At 35.5% G+C, this 20,413-nt stretch overlaps 1 non-coding gene across 1 annotated transcript; it reads left to right on the forward strand.

Annotated features, from left to right (window-relative positions):
- The first annotated feature begins 1,042 nt into the window (after nt 1-1,042).
- On the forward strand, nt 1,043-1,149 carry LOC128294692 (small nucleolar RNA R71). The gene has a single exon (XR_008284999.1). It is a non-coding gene; the product is annotated as a small nucleolar RNA R71 (small nucleolar RNA).
- Nucleotides 1,150-20,413: the final 19,264 nt, after the last annotated feature.

Genomic DNA, 20,413 nt, shown 5'->3' on the forward strand with positions numbered 1-20,413 from the left:
AAGTCTTTGAAGGTAGTGTGGTAGAGGTTTCTTTACTAGAACTGATTGTTTAGTCCTCTGTGGCAATTCTACATCTAACGAAGTTGTTAGTTGATCAGAATTAGCTGGTTCTGAAGTTACCTTGTCAGATTTTGTAGATTCTGGTTCTGGTGGAGTTGAAATTTCAGCATTCAATTGAACTTCCTCTAAGTTTTTAGCATCAACTGACTCCTCTTCAACTTCGATAGTGTTGGGTTCTAATGTATTTCTGCTCCTCAATGTCAATGCTTTATAATGTTCCTTCCCTTGATTCCTCGGATTCTCTGTATCACTAGGTAAAGATCCTTGTGGTTAGTTTCTGAGTTCAATTGCAAGCTAGCCCATTTGGTTTTCCAGGTTTTTCAATGTAGCTGCTTGGTTTTGGATTAAGGCATCATTCTTGGCTATGTATGCCTTCAACAAGTTTTCTAAGCCATTGGATGGTTCAGCTTTAGGTTGTTTCTGAACTTGTTGGGTAAAAATAGGTGGCTGGGTCGGTCTAGGTTGGGCATATGTGTTACTAGGTCTAGCCCCTTGGTTACTCCTGGAGAAATTAGGGTGGTTCCGCTATGATGGGTTATAGAAATTGGATTGTAGTTCTTGCCTTCCTTGATTTTGGTTCTGGTTACCCATGTAATACACGGATTCTATGTTCAATGGACATTCTTCGAACAAATGTCCTTCCCCACAATAGACATAGGCTACATTTTCAACTTGATTCGGTGGCTGAGCTGCAAAACTATTAAACCCATTAGCGGTAAAATTTTTAAGCATTGATGATATGGATGATACCTGAGATGCGAGTGAAGTGAGAGTGTCCACTTCATATATTCCAGTAACTCGTCTTCCTAACACTGCTCGATTAGTTGGCCATTGATAATTGTTACTGGCAATCCTCTCAATGATTTCATAAGCCTCATTATAAGACTTAGAAAGAAGAGCACCATTAGCTGAAGCGTCCACTACCATCCTCGTGTATGCATTGAGACCATTATAAAACGTCTCAAGTTGGATGCAATGTGGGATTCCATGATAAGGGCACTTCCATAATAATTCTTTGTACCTTTCCCATGCCTCATACAAGGACTCATCATCCATTTGTTGGAAAGCAGTGATCTTGTTCCTCAACTTAGCATTTTTGCTAGGCAAGAAATACTTCATAAGGAATCTTTTTGCTAGCTCTTTCCATGTGGAAATTGAAAAATGGTGGGAATGAGTTCAACCAGGCTCGAGCTCTGTCTCTTAGCAAATATGGGAATAGCTTCAATCGTAATGTATCTTTGGGTACTTCGGCTAACTTGAAAGAATCTCTCACCTCCATAAACAGTCTTAAGTGAATATGAGGATCATTGATAGGCATTCCACTAAATTGTCCCACTTTTTGAAGCATCTAGAACATGACTGGCTTCAGCTCTAACTGTTGTGCCTCAATTTCGAGTCTCCTAATACCTGGATTAAGATCATGAAACACTAGCACGACATACTATCTTAAATCCCTATCATCAACAATAAGGATAGGATTTTGAGCAAGGTTTGCTCCGCTTTCTTAATTCGAATTTTCCAAATTCATCTCTTCGGTCATTCTCTGACTTGTTTTTCTTCTTTGCTATCGAAAAGTTCTTTCTATCTCAGGGTCTACAAGGAGTAAATCAATAATTCGGTCAATACTTATAAACACCTGAAATAATCACAGAAAAATTAATTAAGTTAAAATTGAACAGAAAAAAAAAACCAAAATGCAAAACTAACAAATTCACAAATAATGACTTTTTAAAACAGTCCCCGGCAACGGCACCAAAAACTTGGAACGATGAAAATGTGCAAGTGTACACAATCACGACAAGTAATAAAGTGACAAGTAAATGTCGAGTTATCGTGCCCACAGGGACTGTGAAAAGAATTATTTATGAATGCAATTTAAAACACTTTGGTGAAGAAAAAAATATTTTGATTTGAAAAGTGATTAAAAGCTAGAAAACAAAGTAAAATAAATTAAATAAAATGAAGTTCTAATGCACGATTTCAAAAGCTAATTTTAATCGAGATGACATAGTTCTGTTAGATTAATTACATTTCTTAACTTAGAAATATTAAGCTCATATTTATGTTGTTACGAATAAATTCACAGTAACTCGGTAATTTGCTAACTTATGAACATATTTACCTACCAAAATCCATTTATCTCATGACTATATCTCTATGTCAATTCAACCGATTAAACAGATTTTAATAAGCAAATGTGTTAATGCACATACATACTTATGAAATTAAAATAATCTCTTGTACATATCTCTATGCCAATTTAAACAATTAATTCAATCTCACAAGCACATAAAATATTACGTGAGGTAACAATGTATTTCTACCTTGAAACAGTTTAATCACAATAATCTTGCAAGTTATGCAAGGTAAATGTATCGTTAGATACCGTTGCTAATTTAACGCTCAGCTACCTTAGATGATTAAACATGCACTGATTAAGTACTGTGTCAATTAATTGCAATTTTAATCTGTTTAAACAATTAATTCATTAGTTACCTTACAATTGTAATGCAAGAATAACTTAGTCATGGTTTTACTTAATCAAACATCTTATTGAGGCCTATAACAACATAAACACAATATTAATAAATTAAGTAGACGAAATGCAATCAACCTAACACGAATTAAATTTAAGCCATATCAACTACATTAAAAATTTCAACATCACAAATATTCATAGACATGTTCATCATAACAGCAACAAAAAATTAAAAGGATAGGGAACAAAAATCAAATCCGGTGTTTATCGTGACTTAACTAGTTTGCTCCTCTCTTTCTTCTCCACTTGTTCTTGTTGAACTGAGGCTATTACGAACACTTTAATGCTGCTCCAAATGGTGGATGAATGACTCTTTTTAAATAGGTGAAATCGGCAAGAGAATAAAGAAAAATGGATGGGAAATGAAGAAAGAAAATTGAGAGAGAAGAAAAAAGATGAGAAAGTTGAGGTGTGTTTGAAATAAGCAGCCAATGGGGCTTTTTATAGGCTGAGAGGGATGTTAAAAATAGCCAAAATTAGTATCAAAAGAGCCCTCCCCTGGCCGGCCACACATGTGGCAAGTTTGAAGTTTTCAAACTTGCTATATTAAGGTAGAGGCAAATCTAGAAAGGCACAAATAGTCGAGGGGTTTGTTTGCAATTTGAACAAGCCTTCAAGGGCCATTTTACAAGCTAATTAATCAGCCAAACAAGCTGATTGGGTCAGCATGTGGTACGGTTTTAGGCTACCCAATAATCCGTCGGTTTGGTTTTTCTCGATTCAGCTCAACTGGGCCACTTTTCATAATTAATTAATAATAATTTATTTAACCTAAATTAAATTGGATATAAATTAAAATTGATTATATTATGAATTAATACACATAATTTGGACCGTATTAGGCTGAAAATTTAATCCGCCTTGATGCTTCAAGATTATTTCTCAGTTTTGTGCTTCTAGAAGTGTCTGTCGAGCCGCTTTTTGCCCTTTGAGCAAATCTGTCAAAAATAATCAAAAATAATCAAAATTAATTATAAAATTATTTAACATCCATTATGTTAATAATTTAAGTACAAAATAATTATTTTATAATAATTATATATTTCTCGACAAGAATTTTACCGAACTTGCATGAATTTGAGTTAAAAAGGCATGAAAAATTGTGTATATTTTCGTGTTTCTAGGTACCGCTTACTAGTTTTACATCCTCAAGCAAACTTCCCTTATAAATACCCATAAGTAATAAGGTAAAATTTATTTAATAATATATCTATCATATTTTTTTCATTATTATATTTTTGAAATAACATATTATTTGAATAGGTGGAACAATGATGCGAGTCATGTGGGTATATCGAACGAGCTCGAATATATTCGATTATTGTTAGATCAACGATCAGAAGCCGATGTTAGTTTTTGAATTTTTCATTTTTATAATAACTACGTAAGGATTTGAAATTTATATTAGGTACATAATAAAATTTATAATTTCGTATTGTAATTTGAATGGGTGTCATACTTTGATTTGAGAATTCAATAATGCATCCCAAACGAATTTTTGAAAAATTGTAATATCTAGCATGTTAAAGTGCCATTGATAGTTTTTTTAATACAGGAGATATATAAATCTGAACAAGTGATGCAACAATTTGGGTTTGTGCAAAATATTTCACCCTCACCCTAGGAGTTTGATAAACTTTACAAGATTGACTTGCAAGGAAGAATCGATGAAGATTGGCCTAAATTCCATGCCAAGTAAATCTACATCTGGGAAGACAAGATTATTATAGTTAAAGAACTTAGAGGCTCCTATTACATGCCATTTATAACCCGACATCAAAATGATCGAAACATCTACTGAGATGCAGAACGGATAGTGTGTGTGCTCCGATTTGATTCCAATCTAGCGAGATTTTTGATAATCTACAAAGAAAGAAAACAATGGACATAATAAAATCAATGCTTAGTAAGTTTGTATATAACAAAAACTTAAACTTACTGAATTTGAACCATTTTGTACAATTCATGAATAATTTCATTAGCAAGCTTATGAATTTATTCATTTCCTACACACATAAAAAATCTCACAAGTTAGTGAGTTCACAAATACACATGAAAATTTAGCATACTATAGCAAAAAAAATTCAAATAACATATTTACCAATCAATTCTTCCAACTCATATTCAAATGGTAAATCACATTCCATTTTAATGTACCACGTCCAACTTCTCCTTTCAATGTTTAATTCCATGTAGCTAATGCATAAATTATATTCATTTTTATATATTTAAGAACTTAAAACATATCATATAATATAATGTTCATAATTAACAATTGCAATTCAATCATCCATCTCATGTTCATATCATATAACACATTTATCATCCGATACATATTACATGATAAACAATTGTTCAAGATGCCATAGCGTCTTTCAGCCATTGTCTTATTTATTTCTGACATGATGCCATAGTGCCTTTCAACTGTGGTATTATTCATTTCCGTCATGTTGCCATAGCGTTTTTCAACTCTAGTCTTATTCATTTCCGGTACAGTGTCATAGTGTCTTTCAACTATGGTCTTATTCATTTCTCGTATAGTGCCATAGTGCCTTTCACTTATGGTCTTATTAATTCCCGGTATGGTGCTATTGTGTCTTTCAACTATGGTCTTATTCATTTTTCAAGCCAATAAAATGAATCCCCACATAAATAAATAGTTATTAAATTACCAAAACAAAAAGTAATTAATTTAACCAAGTTACGAACTTACCTAGACAAAAACGGTTGCGAAAACAAGGCTGGCAACTAATTCGTTAATTTAGTTTTTCCATGATTCGAGTCCGATTGATTTGTTTCTTGATACAATCAATTAACTTGGCCGATTCTTTAAGCTTTCACAACCATGGAGTTTTTGCTTTGGCAAGAAATAAAGAAGAAGATGCTAACTTTGTTTCCTTTTTGTTTTTTTTTTATTTTAATTATCTATTTACTATTTTACCCTTTTTAATTCAATTATAATTTCAATTTTAATCTTGCATGAATTTTCCATCTATACAAAAGATGGCTAATTACCATATAAAACCATATAATAATTCTTATATATTCAATTGACACAATTAAACTTATAGCGATTAACTTTTATAGCTTTTACGATTTAGTCTTTTTCACTTAATTAACTATCTAAATGTTAAAATTTTTGGATCAAATTTCAATATACCTATATTGTAACTCCATAAATATTTTTAAATATTTACAGGCTCAGTTTATAGAAACGAGGTCTAAAAACCTCATTTTCCAAAATCACTTGACTTTAGGGACAAACCACTTACACTTAATTATTCATTCAATTAGCTAAAATGATCAAATTAAAATTTAATATAATACTATATTTAACTCGTAAATATTAAATAATAATATTAGTGAACACACTCGTCAGATTTGTGGTCCTAAAACCACTGTTTTTGATACCACTAAAAAATGGGCTATTACAAAATCCCTTAGGGCAGATTAACGAGTGGATGGGGATGTGATTAATGAGGATTTTGGGTTTCCCGAGAGGGATTAGTTGGTATAAATTATGTGCTCTTATACTATTAGGCTTGACAATCCTAATAAGTTATCGTAGGCTAGACGAGGTCGGAAGATAAGTCAAACCAAGTAAATTGTAATTTATCTTGGTTGAGAAAGCGAATATCAACCAATTTATTAGTTAATTATAGGTCAAGAGGTAATAATTAGTTAACTGATTACTAATCCATCCCAAAGCCCTAATCCAAAGTTAACTATAAACCCTGAAGCAATGTAATCTTCCTATTCGTTTATCGATTTAATTCGCTTATTTATTTTTGTTATTTATTTATTTTTATTCCCCTTAATCTATTTTATGGTTGATCATAATGTAGAAAATAATTATTACTACTTAGACTTATTGTTGTAAAAAGAATTTTCATTATTTATTTCATCCTTCCTTGGGTACAATTGCAACACCCCTAACTTGTATCCGTTGCCGGAATAGGGTTATGAGGTCTTACCAATCAAAACACAACATATAGCATTCATTCTCATACATCATTCAATACAACCACATTGTCCTTTATAAAGACCTATGAGGCCTTAAACATGCTTTAGGTGATTTAGGACTAAACTGATAACATACAAAAATTTCAGAAAACTTATAAATTTTTCAATAATACAAGGGTCACATGCCCGTGTGAACAGGCTGTGTGCCTCACATGACTGGTAGACACACCTGTGTCTTAGGCCGTGTAGAACTAGAGCATACATAATAACTTGCATCACACGACCGAGGACATGCCCGTGTACCAAGCCGCGTGAAAACTGGAGAGTATACTGACTTGGGTCACACAGCTAACCACACGCCCGTGTGTCTACCCCGTGTGCTCTACGAAATGGCCACACACGACCGTGTGCTAGGCTGTGTGCCATTTAGGGGGGTATACTAACTTATACCACATTTTCTTTCACACGCTCGAGTGTGAGACCGTGTGGAGCATACTGACTTAAATTCAATTTCAACACCAAGGGACACACGGCCGTGTAACCTAACCATGTGTAGCACACGGATGAGACGCACGCTTGTGTCTCTTCCCGTGTAGACAAAAATAGGTCATTTGCAAAGCCAATCTACCACCCTATTTGCACATACCTAAGTAAACTCAATTGGTATCATTTTAAGTCACAAATATGTAGCCAAAGTTCATCAACCAATACATAATCATACCATATCCATTTCAACTAAATTCTATACTTAATTCCATATCAATTACCTATTCAAATACCAAACAATTTAAACTTGCTTTACTAAGCATAATTCACATGTATAATTCATTTAGCAAGACCAATCCAAACATACATAACCATTTCAATCTCATTCATTCATTATAGGTCTATTGCTAAACATTAAAAGTAGAACTATTTGCGCATTCATAAGCATCATCAAGTTCAACATCTTATGCCAACTCAAATGGTCAAAATACATATCCATCAAATATACCAAAATGACTCAAGCTTGTACATGCCATATACCATATATAAATAATTTCAAAATCACCAAAATAGATGATCTATAGTGCGATGAAGTCTCTGAATATCCACAAATCCGAACTAGATTTGCAAAACTATAAAACATCGAAAATTAAACAAAGTAAGCTATAAAGCTTAGTAAGTTCGCATGTGAACATGAAATAATCACGTCATTCATATAGTAATTAAAAATAGATAATATCATCAACATTTAAAGCATTAATTCATCAGCTAACATAGAATTTATTAATATCCTCATTCATGAGTTCTCAACTTCATCTATCTCGATACTTGAATAGTTTTCCGTACATACCTGTACTGATACATTTCTATTTCTCATCAGTACTCTTATCAAACCGCTCCGGTTTATAAATGCTTATGATACAAATTCATCGATTTTCCAATGCCATAGTCCAACTATGGTCTTACACATACATTGCCAAGGCCCTGCCGTGGTCTTTCATTCACATGCCATAAACCACTTATGGTCTTATTATTCAATTGCCATAGCCCGACTATGGTCTTATTCGGCAACTTGCCTTACTAAACTCGTACCTTTCATGTGATATCTCAACATTTATCGCACTCAATAAATGTATATACATTTAAGTTCAATTATACGAACTTACCTCGTATACAGAATTGACGGACCGGGTCGACTACTCTATAACCTTGTTTTCCCCCGATCTATATCAAAATTATTTATTTCTTCATCAATATGAATTCAAAATTGACTAATTCAATTAATATTCTTTCAATTTAGTCCAAAAATACACATTTGGACATATTTGCTTATTAGCCCCTAAACTTTCACATTTTTACAATTTAGTCCTTATTTCACAAATACACAAAATTCACATAATTTCATTATACTCTAGCTTATTCGAATTACCTATAGGTCTCTAGCAGCCAATAACTTTCATTTATTTTACATTTCAACCCCTCAATTTACACATTTCACAATTTAATCCCTATTTGACACTTTTGTCAAAAATCACTTTACAAAACATGTAAAACTATCATCAAGCTTTCATATTTCAACATTAAATATCAAATAACTCATAGATTCAACAATGGTAACTCTCAAAATCTTTAACAGTTTCAAAATCTAAGGTACGGGCTAGCTAGATTGAGTTGCAACGATTAGAAAAATATAGAAATCATTAAAAACGGAGCTAAAATTGTACCTTAATCAAGGAATATACTAGCCGGACCCTAAAATTTCATCAATGGCTTTTTTTCTTCTTCAATATTCAGCCACAAGGAAGAAAGATGGACAAAATTCCTTTTTGTTTTTATTTTATTAACCTTTATTAATGAATTACTATATTAACCTTAATAATAAACATATAAAATCATATAATGGATGACCATTAATGTCCATTAACACTTAAAATGGTCTAATTACCATTTAAGGCCATTATATTTAAAACCCAAAGCTATTTGACACCTTTAGAAAGTAGAATGCAACTTTTTCATTTTATGTGATTCAGTCCTTTTTCTCAAATTGAGCAATTACAAAATAAAATTAGCTCACGAAATTTTCACACATATTAAATGACATGTTGTAATCACATAAAATAATATTAAAATAATTTTCCAACATTGGATTTGTGGTTCTGAAACCACTGTTGCTATTTAGCTAAAACTGGGCTATTACAACTCTCCCCCTGGGGATTTTCGTCCCTGAAAATCTTACTAGTGAATGGGTTCAGGTATTGTTTTCTCAGAGCATCCTTAGGTTCCCATTTAGCTTCTTCAACCCCGTGTCGATGCCATAATACTTTCACTAATGCGATTTTCTTATTTCTCAGCTCTTTGATCTCACAAGTTAAAATTTGAATCGGTTCTTCAGCATAAGACATCAGACTGAATTTCAACCTCGGTTGGAGAAATGACGTGTGAAGGATCGGATCGGTATCTTCGAAGCATTGACACATGAAACACATTATGTATATTCTCTAACTTAGATGGTAAGGATAGTCGATATGCCATTGACCCAACATGGTCAGTAATCTCATACGGTCCGATGAATCATGGATTCAATTTCCCTTTCGACCAAACAATAATATCTTTTTCCACGGCGACACTTTCAAAAACACTTTATCCCTAACCTGAAACTCAATATCTTTCCATTTCAAGTCTCTGTATGATTTCTATCAATCCAAAGCTGCTTTCAAACTACCGCATATTACTTTCACTTTCTCTTCTATTTCTCTGATCAGATCAACCCCATGAATCTTACTCTCACTAAGCTCAGTCCAGTACAATGGTGCTCGGCATTTACAACCATATAGAGCTTCGTACGGTGCCATTTTGATACTTGATTGAAAACTATTGTTGTAAGAAAATTCAATCAGCAGTAGATATTTCTACTAGCTACCTTCAAACTCAAGAATACAATAACGCAACATATCCTTAAGTATCTGAATAACTCGCTCAAATTGACCATCCGTTTGAGGATGAAATGCAATGCTAAAATGCAGCTTTGTACCTAAAGCTTCTTGCAACTTCTTCCAAAATCGCAAAGTAAATCACGAATCCCTATCCGAAACAATAGATAGTGGCACTCCGTGCAATCGAACAATCTCTGAGATATACAACTCTGCCAATTTATCAAGTGAGTAATTCGTAAGTACAAGAATAAGATGAGTCGATTTTGTCAATCTATCAACAACAAACCAGATCGTATCTTTCCTTTTCGGAGATAAGGGAAAACCCAATAAAAAATCCATTGTAACTCTATCCCACTTCCACTCAGGAATCATAATAGGCTGTAACAAACTTGACGGCACTTGATGCTCAGCTTTAACTTGTTGACAAATCAAACATTTCAAAACAAATTCTGAGATATCTAGTTTCATGCCTTGCCACCAATAATGTTGTTTCAAGTCGTTATACATTTTCGTGCTTCCCGGATGTACTGATAAACGACTACTGTGTGCTTCGTTTAAAATCTTCCTAATAAGGTCAAAATTTCTTGGTACACATATTCTATCGCGAAACATCAAACAGTCATTAGGCCCTATTTGAAACTCAAAATCAGAATTTGGCTCTCATTGAACCTGTTTTGCTTGCAATTCATTATCAAATTTTTGAGTCTCACAAATCTACTGTAGAAATAATGGTTTCGCTTTCAACCCAGCTACTATCGAACCATCATCAAACAAAGCTAATTGTGTGTTCAAAGCACGTAAAGCAAATAAAGACTTTCGGCTCAAAGCATCAGCAACTACATTCACTTTACCCGGATGATAGTCAATTACTAATTCATAGTCTTTTAGCAATTCTAACCATCTCAGCTATAACACCCCTAACCCGTATCCGTCGCCGGACTAGGGTTAAAATACCAGACAAATTGAAACATTTTACAACTAATTCATAAACATCATCCACAATCATAATCAAACATTATCATAGAGTCCCTTATATAGGTCATCGACACCTTAAACCTGTTTTAGAAAGGGGTCAGGACTAAACCGAATATATACAAAATTTTTGAAACTTAAACAAATTTTCAAAGTTATATAGGTCACACGCCCGTGTGAATAAGCCGTGTGCTCACACGGCATTAAACACGCCTATGTGTCTAGGACGTGTCAAAATAGGGCATACATACTGACTTGTCCACACGGCAACAAAACACGCCCGTGTGCCAGGCCGTGTGAAAATTAAGGAAGCTACTGACTTGGGTCACACGACCAGTCACACCACCAGTCATACGACCAGTCACACGCCTGTATATCTAGCCCGTGTTCGAAACTGACTTGGCCACACGGCCTAGTACACACCTGAGTATGCGACCATGTGATCTACCCAGGCTCATTTTGAAATGGCCATTGAACAACACGACTGAGACACACAACACGGCTGAGACACACGCCCATGTCCCTGCCCGTGTGGGCAAAAGTAGGCCATTTACAATGCCAATTTGCCACCCATTTTGGGTCCTCCCTACAAGCATCTAATCCACATCATTTTATACCAAATTTTCAACCAAAACATTCAACATTCATGCCATTTCATTAACAACAATTTCATTCTTGTAACACATACCAAATCATGTCATTCCTTAAACCAAAAACATACCAAAACATATGGTTTATAACCTTAATATTCATTCAATCTCATACCACATTCTTACCAATTCCACAATTAGCACATACCAAAAACTTACCAAACTTACCAAATCTCTTGGACATACATAAACACATCATTTTGATCATATTGTATTACAATTCATATATCAAAATCAAATCATAATCACAACCAAAACCAAGCCATATCTCATGGCTAAATATATACATCACAAAACATAATCAAAGTACTTCTAACCTATACATGCCATACTATAATATTCACATTTCAAAAGGTACCCAAAAGAAGTTCGATAGTGTGGTGATGATCATCAACAATCCCCGAGCTCCCGATAGCTACGATATCTATAAAATAGTTGAAAGACACACAAAGTAAGCTTTTAAAAGCTTAGTAAGCCATATACAAATAAACTTATCATATAACACAATTATAAACCAAACCATTCATGTAATTCATGACCAGTTCATATACAATTCACATAATCCCAATTCATCTGCTCATATAGCATATTTTCTCATACTTATATCATATATCATCACTTGCACACCTACTTACCTTTTATTCTCAAACATAGAATACATTTCAAACGTACCTAATTTGGTTACACGTTTCATATATTCATTCTTTTCTCGGAATGTCCGTTGAACCATTCAGAATAAATAAGGATACTCGGATAGCTCTGAAAGCTCGTACAATGCCAACGTCCCAGACGTGGTCTTACATGTAATCATATATCGATGCCACTGTCCTAGACAAGGTCTTACACGAAATCAAATACGATGTCGATGTCCCAGACATGGTCTTACACGTAAATCATAAGTCGATGCCAATGTCCCAGACGTGGTCTTACACAAATACACATATTGGATCCTATGTCATGACATATGTATCCTAACTATTCCTATAGTTCGTACGGGACTTTTCAGACGTCGAAACTTTGTCGATACTTTCTTGAATATCTCATGCTCAACTCATATAATCATTTATCATTATTCAATAGCATATAAACATTAATAATTCAATTCAAAACACATTTATTTGTATATCGACTTACCTCGTACAGTTTCAAACGAACGAAGTCGATTACTCAATGACTTTCAACTTCCCCCGATCTAATTTCGTTTTCTTTTGTTCTTGATCTATATAAATTCAAATTTAACTCTTTTATTCATGAAATCATTCAATTCAATCCAAAAACACATATTTAGGGCATTTTACAAATTAACTCTCACATTTTCCTAATTTACAAAATCACAAAATACACAAAATTTCCATACACACTTACTTGGCCGAATATACATGGTGTTCATATAAGCCCACATATTTCATTTATTTCACATTTTAGTCCTCAATTTCTCATTTTTAGCCCAAATTACTCAAATTCATCAAAAATTCCAATACAAAACTTAATAATCTAACACATATCTTTCATTTACTACCATCAAACTTCATAAAGCTCACATTATCAACAATGGAATAACTCAAAATCACCAAAAAAAATCAGAAATTAGGACATGGGCTTGGTAGATTACTCAGCAATGATTACAAAAACGTAGAAATTATAAAAAAACCAAGTCAAAACCATACCTTAATCAAGTAATGTGGATGCCGAATGCTTGAACCCTAGAAATGGTGTTCCTATTCTCTTATTTTCGGTGGAAGAAGACTTAAAATGAATTAATTTAAGCTTTTCTTTTATATAATTTATCATTTATAACTAGTTTACCATTTTTCCCTTGATCATATCATTATCTAACTAGTTTAAAATGAATTAAACCATTATCTAATGTCCATTTAAGTCATTTAATGCATGCTATGGTCAAATAACCATATAAATACTTCACAATTAAAGAGACATAGCAATTAGACACTTTAACAAATAGAATGCAAATTTTACATTTCTACGCGATTAGGTCCTTTTATCAAATTAAGCAAAAAAAATGATCAAATTTTCATACAAAATTTTCACACGTACTAATTCACATATAATAAGCATGGAAAATAATATTAAAATATTTTTATAACTCAAATTTGTGGTCTCAAAACCACTATTTTAATTAGGGTCTAAACCGGGCTGTTACAACTCTCCCCCTTAGGGAATTTCGTCCCCGAAAATCTTACCGTTGAACAGTTTCGGATATTGTTGTCTCATAGTATCTTCAGGCTCCCATGTAACCTCTTCAACACCATGTCGATGCCACAATACTTTAACTAATGGAATTTTCTTATTTCATAATTCTTTAACCTCTCGAGCTAAGATACGAATCGGTTTTTCTTCATAGGTCATATCGAACTAAATCTCAATCTCGGACAGAGAAATCACATGTGAGGGATCAGATCTGCATCGTCGAAGTATCAATACGTGAAATACATTAGGAATCTTTTCTAGCACTGGTGGCAACAACAATTTATAAGCAACCGGCCGATACGCTCGGTAATCTTATATGGCCCAATGTACCTCGGACTCAATTTGCCTTTTCTACCAAATCAGAGCATTTTCTTCCACGGAGATACTTTCGGAAACACTTTATCACGGACCTTAAATTCAACATCTTTTCGTTTCAAATCTGCATAGATTTCTGACGATCGGAAGCTGCTTTCAGACTATTTCGGATCACTTTTACTTTCTGTTGAGTCTCTTTTATCAAGTCAACTCTATGAATCTTATACAACGGTGTATGGCATTTTCTACCATATAAGGCTTCGTACGGTGCCATTTTGATGCTCGATTGAAAACTATTATTGTAGGCAAATTCAATCAATGGCAAATATTGTTCCCACATACCTTCAAACTCAAGAATGCAACATCTCAACATATCCTCGAGAATCAGAATAATCCGCTCAGATTGACTGTGACAGCCTTAAAACGACCCTAGTCGGAATGTGGTTTCGGGACCACAAAACTGAGGCATAAAAATAATTTAATATTTATTTTATTGCCTATAATATGTGTTAACTCATGTGTGACATTTTTGATGTTTTAATTTAGAGTTATAAATGTGAATTTCACTAGAAAGGACCTAGTAGAAAACTTTGAAAGTATGATGGGGAAATTTGTGATGACTAGTTGATCATGCATGCAAAATGAGGGTTTGCATGTCAATTTCCCTTTATTTGCTAATGGCCGACCATGACAAAGAATTATGGGCAAAACATGTCATAAAACATGTTGGGTGAATGCTTGATGTTAGAAATAATAAAATAAAGAGCATGGGCAAAGAAAGAAAAAAATGGTCTCATCCATGCCCCCCTTGCCGTGAATGAGAGAAAGAAAACAAAGAAGAAAAAAAGTGTTCATCAATTGTCACTTCTTTTCCGAAAACTCTAAGGAATAAAGGAAACAAGTGTGTCCTTTGGTTCATCCTTGGCGAATAGAGGAAAGAAAGGAAGGGAGGAGCTTGAAACAATCGGCTATGGTGATTTGTTAGACTAAGGTATGTTTGATGTTGTCCATGAGATGCATGCATGTTTTAGTTGGTAGCTTGAGTTCTACCTAGCCCATGGTCGAAATCTTGTTAGGTGATGGAAATGACACTCGGCCATGGATGCATCATTCTTGCTTGGTGTTGATGTCATTTACATGCTAAAATGAAGCTTTGTAATGATGCATGTGAAGGTGGATTGATGACTCTTAAATCTTCTTTTTAGCATTTTTTTCTTTCGAGTGAGGCATTAAGTTCCTTGTTCAACCGTGACCAAAATCGAAACAGTATGGTGTTGTGGTGTATTCGGCCATGGTATATCCATAAGTATGATTTATGCATATTACATGGTAGGTAAGATTTGAGCTTTGGATATATGTTTATATTTGGATATAAGCAACTTTGAGATTCGGCTCTAGCATATATATATGTATATATGTTTGCACATGATGTATTGGTATGACATATATACTATCTCAAGGTATATATTTACTTATGATGATGTTTGGTTATGAAGGAAATGATAGATGTGTATTGAGTTACAATATGGAATCGTTAGTTAGTAAAATGTATGCTGTTTTGTGTGGTATTAAGTGTATAATTGGCCTCAACATGGACATGCATATTCGGCCACATGAGGGGAATTGGTGTGCATGCATTCGGTTAGAGGCAAGCATATTGATGCCTATTCTTGGCTTAGAAAATTCGGCTAAGGAGAGTACTAACTAATGTGTTGAGTTGATTCATAATTTCCGTACATATGTGACTTTAATGTCTAATGAAAATATGTGGGCTAAGTACCTTGAATTCCTCTTTCGATGCTCAAATGATTAAATCAATTTATTTGTTAAATTAAGCTCAAGAGCAAAGGGGAGCTAAATCCGATAAAGGGAAGGAAAAAGTAGTCGAATAGCCGTCGAAATCGTTCGACCACGTCCGAGGTAAGTCTTCGAGTAATGACCCTACTTGAATTATATTGAAATGATTTGTCATATTATGGCGGACAGCCGAATGTGCGTAGGGACTAAGTTATAAAGTCAATTGAAATCATGCTCTTTGTGTGTGGCTATCGAGCCGAAATTGGAAAGGTTTGATAAATGTTTTGTGTTTGAGCCTTAGTAACGAGAATGAAATATGGATGTGTCGTGATTATTGATATATGTGTACATGAGTATTTGAATGATACCCGGGCTAAGTCCCGAAGGCATTTATGCTAGTGATTATATCCGGGCTAAGTCCCGAAGGCATTTATGCTAGTGATTATATCCGGCTAAGACCAAGGCATTCGTATGAAGTTGTTATATCCGGGCTAAGACCGAAGGCATTTGTGCAAGTTACCAAATCCGGTTAAGACCAAGGCAATTGTGCTTGTGGTTATATCCGGTTAAATTCCGAAGAAGCTCGGTTGAAGGTGAGCATTTTGGTGCTGTAATAAACTCAATTAATACGCTCGAAAAACCCATACGATAAGGTATGTTTACATGTGCATCGGAAAAGTCGATCCGTTTGAAAGAGTATTCGTTCAATCGACTAACGAACTTTCGGCTCTTAGATAGGTTGATACCTTGTGTGTATATGTTGATGAAGTGTGAAGTAAGTATGATTATGAGAATGTGTATTAATAAAGTGATTCATTTAGCTATGTGAATGTAATACTTTAGCCGAAGCTGATTTTTTTTACTTGAGACTTACTAAGCATTAAAATGCTTACCCCGTTGCTTTGGCTCTCTGTTTTATAGATTTTGCTGGTTAGCTATCGGATTCGGGATCATCAAAGTCGAAGTCATCCACACTATCAAAGCCCCCTTTTTGGTACAAATTTTGGTTGAACTTTGAAATGGCATGTATAGGACTACTTTTTCGTTTGTTGGTCATAGACCCCTTTGATTTTGTATAAATTTGGATAGCCATGTGAAAATGGCTTATATACACTTTGGCATGGTATCATAATCATTTTGTATGTTGTTCATTAAGAGGTATGGAAATGTTTGGAAATGATTAGCCATTGGAATGGTTAATCATGATCATTCCTTGTGCCATGTATGCTAAAAGGGCTAGTTGAATCAAAGAAATTATGATCATTCCTTGAAAACAGATGCTGACAGCAGCAGTGATGTGGATGTGAAAAATCAATAAAAATAGTAGGGATGGAATTAAATAGTGAATAAATTATTTAAATTAACCTTGATGAATCTACTTTCATATGGAAGAAACGAATCGGTCATATGAATTATATGTTAAGAGATATTAAAGTTCTCGTGAAACAGGGCCAGAACGCTTTCTGGATCCCCTTTTCCGACTTTGGAAATTCATTTTAAATTAACCAGAGATAATTAGTAGTCATGCCATATATGTATAGATTCCTATTTGAGTCTAGTTTCTATAGAAACAAACGGCATCAGTATTGAAGCCCTGTACAGGGAGATATCCAAGTTGTAATGCACGAAGGTCAGTGTAGTCAATCCCTGTAACAGGGGATATTTTAACTAATAAACTGTACTAATTGGCCCGACCAAAAATTATAGAAAAAAATTTGTGGATGGACATATGAGTCTAATTTCAGGGAAAAATTACGAAACTGATTTTCGAGCTTTGAAACTCAAGATATGATTTTTAAGGCGACAGTGACGCAGTAACTAGCTTGTCTGGAAAATTTTAAATGGACTGTGAAAATGATTAAGTGAAGTTTGTGTGCACCTTGTGTTCGACTCCGGTAACGGACTCGGGTACGGGGTGTTACAATTTTATTGGTATCAGAGCTACGGTTTAGTCGATTCTAGGACTACCGTAATGCGTTTGGGTCTAGCTATACATGCCATTTTATGTGATTATTTGATAGTGTGGTGATTTCTGACGTTTGAATTTGTGTTTATTCATAGTAATGGATCCCGATCCCAACCGAAGCGATAGTGATGATGTGGAGAGTGTGGCGCTGCTCCAAGACAAGGGACAGCATACGCGGACTCTCAACCTATTGCTAGCAATCCGAATGATGAGGCTAGGCAAGCTTTCTATAGCGTGATGAATGATTGGTTCAACCAATACATTCGAACTAACACGGCTGTCCCACAACCTCCATTCCCGACTAATACAACCCCCGCACCTACAATGCCTCCGGTAACTGACCAAATAAGGTCAAATAAGCCCCCAGTTGACAGAATCTGAAAACATGGGGCTACTGAATTTAAAGCTACGGATAGCGACGATGCCGAGCAAGCTGAATTTTGGTTGGGCAACACTATCCGGGTACTCAATGAGCTATCTTGTACACCCGATGAATGCCTAAAGTGTACTATCTCCTTGCTACACGATTCTGCCTACTATTGGTGGAGTACTCTGACTTCTGTTGCGCCCCGAGAGCAAGTAACTTGGGAGTTCTTCCAAACCGAGTTTCGGAAGAAGTATATCAGTCAAAGATTTATTGACCAAAAATGGAAGGAATTTCTTGAACTCAAACAAGGTTCCATGTCGGTTACCGACTATGAACGAAAATTCGTGAGGCTTAGTCAATACGCACGAGAATGCATTTCCTCAGAAGCCGTGATGTGTAAACGTTTCGAAGATGGACTGAATGACGATATAAAGCTGTATGTTGGCATCTTGGAAATCCGAGAATTTGTGGTACTTGTCGAGCGAGCTTACAAAGCCGAGGAGCTCAGTGTGGAGAAAAGAAAAGCTGAAGGGGGAGCAAGGGAGTTTCGTAAGAGGTCTTCGGGGAAGCCCATCCCACAGTCATCAAAGAAATTTAGAGATGGCTTAGGCCGATCTCGAGACACTTTGGGCTTTTCTAGACGAGACCGCGATCGACCCCCTATGGGCACGCGAGTCACTTCGATCGCCAGTGTTAGCAATGATCATCGAGACAGAACGGAGTGCCAATATTGTGGCAAATGGCATTCTGGGAGTTGTAGATTCCGTGACCGCTCCTATTACAAGTGCGGATCAGTCGACCACTTTATTAAAGATTGCCCGAGGTTGTCTGAACAGAATGTAGATCAGAGTGGGAAATCGGGTGCTACCACTGCTCGAGGTAGACCATCAAGAAATACGGGCAATGCTAGTGGTGGTCAGAGAGGATCTAGAGATGCTGCGACCAGATCTGAGGCTCGTGCTCCTGCTAGGGCTTATGCTATCTGGCGCGCGAGGATGCTTCCTCGCCGGATGTTATTACCGGTACTTTTACTCTCTTTGATACTAATGTGATTGCTTTGATTGACCCTGGTTCCACTCATTCTTATATATATGCAAAACCTTAGCATCCAGTAAGACTTTACCTATTGAGTCTACTAAGTTCGTAATTCGGGTGTCAAATCCCTTGGGTCGTTACGTCTTTGGTCGACAAAGTGTGTAAGAAATGTCCCTAGTAATTGAGGTTCCTGTTTTTCGCGGACTTGATGCTTTTGCCGTTCGATGAATTTGATGTTATTCTTGGGTTGGATTGGTTGACCGTGCATGATGCGGTTGTGAATTGCAAAAGCAAGACTATTGATTTGAGGTGCGCAAATAACGAGATGATCCGAGTTGAGTCTACGGACTTAAAGGGTTGCCACCGTAATATCATCAATGTTGGCCCGAAATATGTAAGAAAGGGTGCGAAGCATACCTTGCGTATGTACTTGATGATAAGGAGTTAGAACTAAAACCGAATCTGTGCTTGGTGGTTTGTGAATACCGGATGTTTTTCCCAAGAATTCTTGGGTTTGCCACTGTTCGGAGATAGAGTTTGGTATTGAGCTTGTACCTAGGACCACACCGATTTTGATAGCTCCGTGTCGTATGGCACCAACGTAATTAAAGGAGTTGAAAGCTCGGTTGCAAGAGTTGGTGGATAGAGGTTTTGCTCGCCGAGTTTTTCACCTTGGGGTGCACCGGTGTTGTTTGTGAAAAGAAGGGCGGAACCATGAGGTTGTGCATCGACTATCGTCGACAATAAAGTGACAATAAAGAACAAATATCCGTTACAGCGTGTCGATGATTTGTTCGATCAACTGAAGGAACCTCGGTGTTCTCAAAAATAGATTTGAGATTGGGCTATTATCGATTCGAATCCGAGATCGGACATACCCAAAAGCGCCTTGAAATGAAATATGGTCACTCTGAGTTCTTAGTGATGCCGTTTGGGGCTCACTAATGCCCTGCGGTATTTATGGATTTGATGAATCGGATCTTGAGACCATATTTGGATCGGTTCGTAGTTATGTTCATTGGCGACATCTTGGTCTATTCAAGAGATGAGACCGAACATGCGAGCACACGAGATTAGTGTTGCAAATATTACGGGATAGCGGTTATATGCTAAGTTCAGCAA

Source organism: Gossypium arboreum, chromosome 6, assembly GCF_025698485.1.
Source record: "Gossypium arboreum isolate Shixiya-1 chromosome 6, ASM2569848v2, whole genome shotgun sequence".
Classification (NCBI taxonomy): domain Eukaryota; kingdom Viridiplantae; phylum Streptophyta; class Magnoliopsida; order Malvales; family Malvaceae; genus Gossypium; species Gossypium arboreum.